Genomic DNA, 12,535 nt, shown 5'->3' on the forward strand with positions numbered 1-12,535 from the left:
CCATGTCACTAGATGATCAAGGAAAGCAAAACAGATATCGTTTTTCTAAGAATCCTTTATTATTGCCATTTTAGAAGTAAAATATTGTATAGGATGGAATGGGTTATCAATCTGACACATTTGAGACTTTTCACATTCTTAAGCAATTTTTAATCCCTTGAGATCATATTATCTAATACACTGAATTGTAAGCACTCTATATATGTTTATCTCAGTATAAGATTATTTATATAATAAATGTGGGTTTTATGTGCTTACTATGTGCCAGGCACTGTACTATGCACTTGGGTGCATACACACAAATCAGGTTGGACACAGTTCCTGTCCTACTTAAGGCTCACAGTCTCAATCCCCATTTTACAGATGAGGTAACTTGAGGCACAGAGAAGTGAGGTGACTTGCCCAAGGCCACACAGAAGACTAGTGGCAGAGCCAGGATTAGAACCCATCATCTTCTGACTCTCAGGCCCATACTCAATCCACTATACCATGCTGCTGTGAAATGACTAAACAAAAAATTATGTGATCAAATCAGGGTAGCTTTATATCAAAATTTTATAGTCAATAAAGCCATGAAGATTAGTAGAAAAATTTACATCATTTACATCAGTACCACACCTGACACCTACATTCAGGCAAAAGTAAACAAAAATATATCCCAGTCAGAAATTAATGAGGGGTTATGGTAAAAACATATAATTATTTAAATCTGCTAATCAAAGTTTAGGACCTTCATAGTCTATTAAAAACTAGTTTTATTTTTTAAAAGGCTATTGTCAGAGTTCATAAAATGACCTTTCAACAATAATAAATAAATTAGTGCCTTCTTTAGGGCAACACTTAAAATGATACTGAGAGGGCCTCATTAGAGGAGGTCATTCTTTCCTTTCTAGTTCAAGATCACTGTTACAACACTAGAATTGGAAGGCACAGTCTCTTAATTGAAAATAAGAATAATTTTAGAAATTAGCAATTTCAGTAAAAAAAATCCAAAGTATTACTGAGGGTTAGTTACAGTTCAAAAATGAATATTTTCAAGGACAGATACAGGAATAAAATGTAAATAAATTCCTTTAAAATGAAATAAGGCAGTAGACTGGAAACAAAGTTGGCAGTGACAAATTTTAAGAACTGATTGAATATTTTAGGTGATATTATGTAACATTCATTAATTTACAGCCATATATTTTAATAATAATATATAATTGACTAATTGGTATTGGACTACCGGAAATTGAATTTTCTATTACTGCTACAAATAGCATAGTATTGCCTTAGGTGTATCGTCTGCTTTTTTCTATTTTATCCCTGCAATGTTTTTCCCAAAAGAATATTTACAATTTTGCAAATTAGCTGTGATATGCCTCAATGAGAAGAGCTGCTGAATTTTCTGTCACTCAGTAGAAAATATATTAAACATCATAATTAATTTGTTTTGTGGTAATATATGAGATATTTATCAGGATAATTCTGATAATTTAGCACAGAGGAAATAATGGTGAATAAGCAAAAAAGCTAATGGGGAAAAAGAACTCAAACAATTGAAATAAAATAAAAAAAATTACAAGATCAAATAAAGAGAGGGAAGCATGGTCAAGAGTGTGGTTTAATGGGTAGAGCAGGGGCCTGGAGAGTCAGAAGGACCTGGATTGTCTGCTTGTGACATTGGGCAAGCCCTTAACTTCTCTATGCCTCAGTTACCTCATTTGTTAAATGGGGAATAAAGACTGTGAGTCTCATGTGGCACAGGGACTGTGTCCAAACTGATAAACTTGTACCTATCCCAGCATTGTACAGTACAGTACAGTGCCTGGCACATAGTAAGTGCTTAATAAGTACCATGAAAAAATAAATTGCAAAAATTATGTTGAGTCTAATTTTGTTCCCTGCATAGGGAGAGAAGGGGCTGTATTAAGAGTACAAAGAAACACTTATGGGGACTTAAGTGGTAGAAGGACATATCTCCTGTCCACTCTGAAGTCACAAGGAGTTTTGCAAACCCCATTGTGTAGAGAGCTACTCTAAGGGCTGTTTGGGGGTTAATACCCTGAAAGTGTCATGTGACTGTATTCTTCTGGCAATTTTGCGATCAGTACAGCTATCACTGCCCTGCTCTCCCTGCAAATTTTCTCGCCTGTGGATGGTCACACAAGAAAAAGCAGAGAGAGCAGCAGGATGCACGAATAGAACCCTATAAACTCTACATGAGTGTGGATTAGATTTTGGGCCAGGGGTGTGCATGGCTCTTTGGATGAGTGGCTGCTATGCCCACATGACACATATTCATGTGAGAACATCCCAAGGGGCTACTGAGTCAGCCTCATAGCCCAAAGGGTCAATCACGCATAAGCTTGGGTCCACTTTGGGTCCCCCTCAGGGCCAGGGCCAGTTACTGAGATATTAAGCCTCCGCTGGGGTTCTGCCAGAAAGAGGCTGGGACTGGGTTGGTCAAGCTAGGTATTTTCAGCCCTTATTGAGATAAGCGGCCCCAATAGTGAGTCTTGGCCTGAAGGAAGTGAAACAAAAGAGAAGAAGTAGAGGGAGGTTGACTTACCCTCTTGAAAGCTCTTGGAAGCCCTCGGGAGGAAAGTTGTAATCAGTGTGGAAAAAAAATTGTTCTTATTTTAAAAACTGATTCGGTTGGAAGGGTGATTAGCAATCTTGTATTTTAAATTGGACTTTCCTCTTGATGCTAAATCAGCACTTCTAGAAACAGCAGCTTCTTACTAATATTGCTTTCAGAGATGTTACTTGGTGAAGTAAGCAATGGGCGAAAATCCAAGATGAAAAGAAAATTTCCCTTAAACTGAGAACACGATTGAAGCACCCTCTCCCTGTGGATTCTTTGTTGGGTAGATGTAAATTAAATTAATTTACTCTGCTTACAAGGCTTTAGAATAACTGTTAATAAAATAGAAATTTATAGCTAAATGTAGCTTGATTCTACACCCTACTGACAATGTTTCAAGGGGGCACAATATTATGGTGATATGGGAGCAGGGACAAAAGGGGTCATGGCCAGACTAGAGAGTGACAGCAAGAGAGAGAAAAAAGTGACAAGAAGGTAATCACCTAGTTTGCCAACAAGATGGAGTAGCTGTAAGTGACTGGCAATGGCGAGAGGCAGCACACTGTGGTATGATCTGTTGAAGCAGATCTAAATAGATACTATACTGCTTCTCCTCCCCTGGGCCAATGCTTCATCCACTAGGCTTTTCCTTAATGCCTGGGGAGTTGACAGCTTAAAAGTTGCAAAGGGCCAAATGAGCAGGTTTATCTACTGGGCATTTGCCTGGGGCCTGCAGGTGTCAGGGTGATGCCTTATAGACTTGGGGGACCCACCATGGCCCTCAGGGAGCCAATCACAGGCATCTAAACAGAAACCTCTACATGGTCCTCATTCTTATTTCCACTGATACATTGATCCCATGATCCCATCCAAAAATAGCCTAGGCCACGATGGGAGAGATGGAGCAAGGAACTGATGAAATCCTTGACTTTTTTACTGTCCAAAGCTCACCAAATTGCCCAAGATATTTGCAGACTGACTCTTGTAGACAACTTCTAGATGCTTAGTGAAAACAGTAGCAACCACCAAGAGCAACACACAGATACACATAAACACATTTACTCCCCCCACCTCACCCTCAAAACACACACACACACACACACACACACTGGGGACCAGATAAAATTCTGAAACTGGGAGAAATGAAGTAACTTTTAAGACCCCTTATTAAATTCAGGACATGATTTAGAAATAGAACATGGGTTTCTTTACATGTATTTCTTTATAGCTAAGTACTGTAGGGCATGCTGCCTCATATTTTTAAGTGTGCTTGTTTTCTTCCACAATGTCATTTTATCTGAGCTACTCAGATAGCACTCAAAATAATGGTGGATAATTTGCTCTATTAGGCAATTAGATGTGGATATTATACTTTGGAAAATACTCAAGGTTAATTAAATATTGAATCCTTGCCCAAGCTAAATCTCGAAGGTTGTTTTCTACCATTTTGTGGGAAAAAAGTTCAACTGGATTAAAAGACCATTTCCTTCCATTGGCAAGGACATGTGTATGGAGTATATTTGGAGTTGCTTATAGGTGACCACACTCCTCGTGGTCAGAAGCAAAATCGGGCCACTGTGGCAGTTGCTAGCTCCAGGCAGGCAACCTTTAGTGGTTTCTCGTCCATCACCACATCAAGCAAAAACTCCTGTCAGTTTTAATTTACTCAGTCAATTGTCTCCTCATAGAAGAACTACCTATCTTTTAACCTCCCACTGAAACCCAATTCACCTGCTTCAGTCTTGCAAAAGGCAGTGGATTCAGAGTTAGGGCAACACTATCCTTGCCATTCCATAAAGATGGCCCCATCCTGCAGTAAACACAGTGTCTGCACAGTATCTAAGCTTTTCTTTTAAGTATGGAACTGAAAAAAGTAGTGAGCAAGATACCTCAGACTGCTTATAAGGGAATCATATTTAATAAAACATTCTTTCATCTACTTCTACATATTGATTTGCAGATTCTGAAGTCTGGACACATACTGCACTGTAATTCTGGTAAATCATGAGCTAGCACTTCTCAGCACAGTAACAATAAAATGAGAAAATGCTGGTGTTTGAATTATAGATATCGTGCTGGGCAGTGCAATTGGATTTGCTTAGAACAACACTTTTGGAGTATAAAAGCAAAACAATTTGATCTATTTTCACATCAAAATCTGGATTACAATGTCAACATAGCCTAAAATGATTTTATTCATTCAATCGTATTTACTGAGAGCTTACTATGTGCAAAGCACTGTACTAAGCACTTACAGTTTACAGGTTGGGACAGACATTGAAATAAATTACATGTAGAGGAAATAGTAGAGTATAAGCATAATTACATAAGTTCTCAGGTCATTGCTAGTCATGTTGCTACCCCTTAGTGGTAGTTGAGTTAGGATTTGATCCTGAATCAGGGAGGGGTGGAAGCTTGCCTTCTATGTGACCTTGGGCAAGTCAATTAACTTCTTTATGCCTCAGTTTTCTCATCTAATAATAATGTTGGTATTTGTTAAGCGCTTACTATGTGCCGAGCACTGTTCTAAGCGCTGGGGTAGACACAGGGGAATCAGGTTGTCCCACGTGGGGCTCACAGTCTTAATCCCCATTTTACAGATGAGGGAACTGAGGCACAGAGAAGTTAAGTGACTTGCCCACAGTCACACAGCTGACAAGTGGCAGAGCTGGGATTCGAACTCATGACCCCTGACTCCAAAGCCCATGCTCTTTCCACTGAGCCACGCTGCTTCTCTACGATTCCCTCTCTTATTTAGATTGAGACCTATGTAGGACAGGGACTGTGTCCAACTTGATTATCTTGTACAGTGCTTGGCATATAGTAAGCCTTTAAGAAATAGTACCATTATTATTACGCAGGGAAGATGGCAGCTGAAGGAAGGGATAAATAGGTAACAAGCAGCGGAAAAAGTCTCCACCTCACTTGCAGAGAAGGCAAAAACTAGGAGAAGATCAAAAAAATTTACCCACACTACGCAGGGACTGTCATGGCAGGGTGATAATCCCAGGCTGTTGAGATATTCTGGGGTTTGCTGCCAATCAGATGGTGAATAAGCATGGCCCAATTTTCTAAAACATGGTGTTGCTGATCGGGGCTACATTAAGGGGGCTGGGAGAGGATAGGATTTGAGCAAGAAAGTTCATTTGCTACTGTGGTGTCTCTGCTGTTTTACAAGCTCTGAGGGAAACCTGTGTTCTGAGCCAGTTGGCTGTGATTTAATTAGAATGATGAGGCTTTGGCTCAGTCAGGTAGGAGAGAGGTGGAAGCAAAAAAACTTCCATGAGCCACTTGATCTCTCTTATGTCAGCAAAATGGAGGAGCAATTGCCCTCTCAGAGGTCCTGGAGATTGGGAGCCCAGAACAGTTGCTCCAATTAAACAGGGTAAATTTCAGTACTGGAAGTTAAAACAGAGTGGAACTCAACTCCAGTTGAAAATGGTTCAGCACGGTGGGAGTGGTGGCCGACTTTTTGGACAGTAGTGGTTCAAGGGGAAGGGGTTGACAGTGGATGGGGTACTGACTCCTTCTCTGAGACCCGTGGAGAATGAGCATTGCTTAGGGAGGTGATTGGAGGAGTTCAGTGTCACATGGCATGGCACTGCCTCTGCATGGCACAGTCCAGTCAGACTGGCTTCTCAAATCAAAACCTCCCCACCCACCCAGGTACCCATTTCTGCTGCCTACCCCCTGCCCCACCCTTAGTCTGTTTTCCAGGTGGAGGTGACAGTAGCCTGCTTGCTCATTCCCTCCTCCATCCCTTCTACTCTTTCTGTCCCACCACTCCTATCACTACTGGGGATCTTGGGACCAGAGTTCTAGGGTATTTTCCAGGGAGAATAAGGAAGACCTAGGTCTGAGAGGGGCTGACCCAGATCTTCGGCCCTTGGGTAACCCAAGCTGCAGGCCCATACTCCCATCTAGTAGTGAGAAGAACTGCTCCAGGTGCAGGGAGAAAAAGTTGTGGGGTAGAGGAGAATAGTCCTTTTCTAGAGGTTTCTGCCCCCTGATCACAGGTGAAAGCTGGGATGTTGGGGAGGGGCTTAAGTGCTCAAATTTGGCCCAGACCATGACATCATCATATTACACCCTGCATCTGGCACAATGTGTGTGACCCCTCTTCAAAACCTTACTTAAAAATCACCTCCTCCTAGAGGAGTTCCCAGACTGAGCTCCTCTTCCCCCTCTACTCCCTCTGCCATCCCCCCTTTACCTCTCCTCAGCTAAAGCCTCATTTTCCCCTTTTCCCTCTGCTCCTCCACCTCTCCCTTCCCATCCCCACAGCACTGTACCCGTCCGCTCAACTGTATATATTTTCGTTACCCTATTTATTTTGTTAATGAATTGTACATCGCCTTGATTCTATTTAGTTGCCATTGTTTTTACGAGATGTTCTTCCCCTTGACGCTGTTTAGTGCCATTGTTCTTGTCTGTCCGTCTCCCCCGATTAGACTGTAAGCCCGTCAAACGGCAGGGACTGTCTCTATCTGTTGCCGACTTGTTCATCCCAAGTGCTTAGTACAGTGCTCTGCACATAGTAAGCGCTCAATAAATACTATTGAATGAATGAATAAAACATGTTTGAATTTTTTTTGGTCCACTCACGATTAATCCATTCCTTGTAATTCACTCATTCATTTAATCATATTTATTGAGTGCCTACTGTGTGCAGAAAACTGTTCTAAGTGCTTGGGAAAGTATAATACAACAATAAATAGTGATATTCTCTGCCCACAACTAGTTCACAATCTAGAGTGGGGAAGATAGACACCAATACAAGTAAATAAAATTACAGATATGAACATAATTACTTTAGGGCTGGGTGGGGAGAAGAGCAAAGGGCACAAGTCAGAGTGATGCAGAAAGGAGTGGGAACTGAGCTAAAGTGGGGCTTGGTCTGGGAAGGCCTCTTGGAGATGTGCCTTCAATAAAGCTTTGAAGTGGGGGGAAAGGGGTTGTCTGTCAGATTAGAGGAGGGAGGGCATTCCAGGCCAGGGGCAGGACTTGGGCTAGGGGTTGGGGGCGAGACAGGTGAGATCGAGGCCCACTGAGAAGGTTAGCACTAGAGGAGAAGCAAAGTGTGGGGGCTGGGTTGTAGGAGGAGAGATGACGTAGGAGGGGACAAAATGATGGGGTGCTTTAAAGCCAGTGGGCTGGAGTTTTCTGAGGAGCAGGGTGATGTGTCCAGAATGTTTTTTGTAGAAGAACAATCCAGGCAGCAGAGGAAAGTATGGACTGAAGTGGAGAGAGACAGGAGGCTGGGAGGTCAGCAAGAAGGCTGATGTAGTTATCCAGGCGGGACAGGATGAGTAATTGTATTGACGTGGTAGCAGTATGGATGGAGAGGAAATGGCAGGTTTTAGCGATGTTGTGAAGGTGGGACTGACAGGATTTGGTGACAGACTGAATATGTGTGTTCACAGGACCACAATTCCTTGGGGGCAAGGGTGAGAGGTTGTTGATTTCCACATCTCTTTGAGCTGGACCCTCACCTTCAATTACTACCAAGTCTCTGATGACCAAGAGCTGAGGGTTTCCAAACAAGACCAAAAAGACTCAAAATGGTGGCTTTCTGGCTAGTTAGACTTTGTGAAGCCCATCCCCAACCAGTCCCCCACCCATCTTGAGAACCAGCGTGGCTCAGCGGAAAGAGCACAGGCTTGGGAGACAGAGGACATGGGTTCTAACCCCAGCTCTGCCACTTGTCAGCTGTGTGACTTTGGGCAAGTCACTTAACTTCTCTGTACCTTGGTTACCTCATCTGTAAAATGGGGATTAAGACAGTGAGCCCTACGTGGGACAATCTGATTACCTTGCATCCCCCCAGCACTTAGAAAAGTGCTTGACACATAGTAAGTGCTTAATAAATACCATCATTATTATTATCTTAAAGTCCCTACCTCTTCTTTGCCCCTGGAAAGCTGGTAACTATGACGATGATGATGACGATGATGGAAAATGTCACTGCTACAGTTTGCTCATAGGGAAGCAGCGTGGCTCAGTGGAAAGAGCATGGGCTTTGGAGTCACGGCTCATGAGTTCGAATCCCAGCTCTGCCACTTGTCGGCTGTGTGACTGTGGGCAAGTCACTTAACTTCTCTGTGCCTCAGTTCCCTCATCTGTAAAATGGGGATTAAGACTGTGAGCCCCACATGGGACAACCTGATTCCCCTATGTCTACCCCAGCGCTTAGAACAGTGCTCGGCACATAGTAAGCGCTTAACAAATACCAACATTATTATTATTATTATTAAAAGCTCCTATGAGAAATTGTGTGGTAATATTTGGACAAGTATACTACTACTAATAATTATGGTATTTGTTAAACATTTACTATGTGCCAGGCACTGTACTAAGCCCTGGGGTGGATACAAGCAAATCGGGTTGGATACAGTCCCTGCCCCACATGGGGCTCACAGTCTCAATCCCCATTTAACAGATGAGTTAAGTGCGGCACAGAGAGGTAAAGTGACTTGCCCAAGGTCACACAGCAGGCAAGTGGCAGATCCGGGATTAGAACCCAAAGTATCCATTCGTGGCACAATTTTAGGAATTCACATGACTAATGAAATAAAATGCAGTACAAAATAAATGGTAGGCTCTTTCTTTTTTTTCTTGCCTTTCCAAAGTTCATTTGGAAAAAGGCTTACAGGGAAGTATATCTCATTTTAAAATTGTCTTAGGCAACTATCTTTACTAAAGAGAAAAAGGGCTCCTACTAATTGTATATTCAAATTGCCTTAGGAGATTATTCTCAATGACTGCCAAGAACAGCACCGAGAAAATTATTTCTTTCAACATATTAGTGAAAACAGTGCATTTAGAGAGTTATCTCAGATGTCCAGGTCTTGGTCTAACCAAAGCAAAACTTAACCTGACATTTAAATGTAGAACCAAGACCGGTCAATTAAAGAATGCCATTGGATGATATAAAGAGGAAAAACATTATGATGGTGTTTTCAATCAGTTGAATTTATTAAGCGCTTTACTGTGAGCAGAGAGCTGTACTAAGCGCTCGGGAGAGTACAATATAATGGAGTTGGGAGACACATTTCCTGTCCATAATAACTTTACAATCTAGAGGGGGAGACAGAGACTAATATAAATAATAAAATACATTACAGATAACTGTGGGGCTGAGGGTGGGGCTAATCCAAATGTTCTGAAGTGACACTGTGTTATTCAATCACAAGATACAATATTGAAGAGACCTTTAGGTTTTGAATAGACTAATGTTCTGAAGCATATAATGAAAATGATTAGTTGCTCAAATAAAGGGTATAGAGGAGATTATTCTTGTCAATTCTTTTACTTCATGGTCTTCTGCTTTTGAATTTGTTCCTTGGAAGGTTTTCTGTCAATTAGTTTTAACAGAAAAGAAATGTGTCTTTAAATTAGACACATACATAAAGACTGAAAAGAGACATTTTGGTATCAAGGAAAAATTTGCCACTTCACTGACAGGGAAGGTAAAAACTGGGGAAGCCCAGATGGTAGGCAGGGCTGCAGGGACTGTCATATCAGGTTATAATCCAACTGAAGGGACATTCAGAGATGGGTAATAAGGGAATAGTTAGTGTATTAGTTTACCTTAGTTTATTAGTTTATGTTACATTGAGTAGAGTTTAGGGTGGGGGTACCAAACAGTGCTTGGCACGTAGTAAGCGCTTAACAAATGCCACCATTATTATTACTATTACCAGTACATAGCTCTTTGAAACAGTACTGAAAATGGAAGCAGCTGTCCAAGGTGAACTCATTAATGATATAATCACAAGTAAATAATTGTCCTTGATGCGAAGAGGTATACGGTACAGTAATGAAATTGTGGGTGGAATGGTGAGTTACACTTTTAAGATTTTTCAAGTGCCTTACTGGCGCCAATAAAGATTCTTGAAATTGGGACTTTTTGAAGCTGCCAACATTTAACCCTTTTCCTATATTTTATTGCAGAATGGCTATTAGCCTACTCATTATTTGTCATTCTTGAGAATAAAGTACACAAAATATTTCTCCTTTCAAAATGATTTAAAATATATAAATCATGACAGTGGATTTTCCAAGTCAAAATGAATTTCATAGGTACTGCTGGTCAATTAGCTTTTCTTTTTTTTTTTTTCAAAACTATCCTATCACTTCTACCTTTTTACATTTATGGACCACTTTATTTTAGATTTTTACAATTTCCCTAAATGGAAGGTTGAAAGTAAATCAGAAACTTGACTTCTTGACCTTTTTAAATCCACCAAATTTGGATTTACACCAGTTGAAAATGAGCTTCAGACATATCAGAGTCTCTTTTTAAGACTACCTGAAAGCATTTCTGGAGTGCTCACAGGATGCAGTGACGTAATAGTTAAAAGGAAAAAGACTTCAAATATTTTTAACTTCCTTATCTATCCAAGTTCAACACTTCACTGGTATATTTACACACTCACACCTTAATGGCTCTTCAAAATGCCTCTTTTCAAAGATGGTGTGTGTGTGCATGTACACATTTTAGATACAGAAAATACCTAATTGATTACTTAAAGTATTTGTGAAGTTGGAATTTAGAGGTGAGGCACTAGTCCTGATTAAAGCAATATGCACTCCTGCAAAAGTTTTAACTAGAACAGGCTTGTTACAACACGACTATGACTGAGATGGCAGAAACTCTGACTCCCTAATGTACAAAAAGAGATCTTCTTGAATGAGTTTTTATAATAAACCTAACTACTGAAGAGTTAATAAAGGCAGCATGGCGATAGGTAGACTATTGCCAACTCACCACTGAGCCTCAAAGGAAGGCTACTATTTTTCTACGCTTTCCTAAAAAGCCTTTTATGCAACTCCAAATCTTTTTGAGTAATAGAACCGGATAGGATTGAGAAGAAATACAGTCATGACACACTATGGCCCAGCCCCAAGGTTCGTCATTATTAATGTATATATTGAGGAGGAGCCTAGGTTACTGGTCCGAAAAGCTTGAAGTACCAGTACTTTGGCAATGACCCTATTAGGAATGACAACTCTTTTCATTGCCTTCCTTTGCTTTTCAATCTGTTGGTTCAATCTGAATCTTTTGATCTGAAGGACAGAGCATTGATAGCAGCAAGAAAGAAAAGATGCAGCAATTCCGACTATCCCAAATTCCTTGCAGAAATAGCTATAAACCAAAAAAAAAAAAAAAAATCTCCCTCCCCCCATAGACCATTAGGACAAATATAGTCCTCTTTTCTAGACATTTGAGACCGTTGAGGGCTCACTGAATGTGTAAATGTAGAAAAGGTGACTGTTCTTATTCTTACCTTGGGGAGGTATGGGAAAAGGATTGCAGAGGAGAAAATTCCTATATCCTCACTAATCTCTTGCCTTACTTGTTCTATATGTGCATCCTGCACTATGGCTGCGGGCCTTGCTGATGGTGGGTGCCTTTTAATGGTGACAGGTTGAGGAAGATTTCCTAGACGAAGGTGACCAGACAGTCTGGTGAGATCCTGGTGTTTTGGGGGGTTTTTTTGGTCCCTGTAGCCAACAGGCCTTTGACTTGTGGCAGGCACGTTGGGAGCCGTTATGGTGAGCAGGCCTCTCGTTCATCGGCAGTGGCAACAGGGCCACTGTCGTCCCTGGCGTTCCCAAAGGAATCTCTGCCAGGCGGAGGGAAAAAAACAAACCAAAGACGCCGATTAACTGAAGCAAATGAATGAATTCCTCAGGGCCCCATCGAAGGGAAGGCCTCGCTGAAGCAAATGAATGAATTCCTCAGGGCCCCATCGAAGGGAAGGCCTCGCTGGGGAGAAGCACTAGGAGCCCAGCCCAGGGGCTTTGATCTTCTCATTCAATTCAATAGTACTTATTGAGCGCCTACTATGTGCAGAGCGCTGAACTAAGCGCTTGGAATGGACAATTCGGCAACAGATAGAGATAATCCCTGCCCATTGACGGGTTTACGGTCTAATCCCAGCTCTGCCACTTTGTCAACTA

At 41.4% G+C, this 12,535-nt stretch overlaps 1 long non-coding RNA gene across 2 annotated transcripts in view; it reads right to left on the reverse strand.

Moving 5' to 3' along the window:
* LOC114815919 overlaps positions 1-12,383 on the reverse strand; it is a 61,449-nt gene extending 49,066 nt beyond the window's left edge. For both annotated transcript variants that reach the window (XR_003763714.2, XR_003763715.2), the window contains exon 1: positions 11,860-12,383. This is a non-coding gene — a long non-coding RNA (uncharacterized LOC114815919). The remainder of the gene's footprint in view (positions 1-11,859) is intronic.
* Between the last annotated feature and the right edge of the window lie 152 nt (positions 12,384-12,535).

The sequence above is a fragment of the Ornithorhynchus anatinus genome, chromosome 13 (genome assembly GCF_004115215.2).
Source record: "Ornithorhynchus anatinus isolate Pmale09 chromosome 13, mOrnAna1.pri.v4, whole genome shotgun sequence".
In the NCBI taxonomy this organism is placed as follows: domain Eukaryota; kingdom Metazoa; phylum Chordata; class Mammalia; order Monotremata; family Ornithorhynchidae; genus Ornithorhynchus; species Ornithorhynchus anatinus.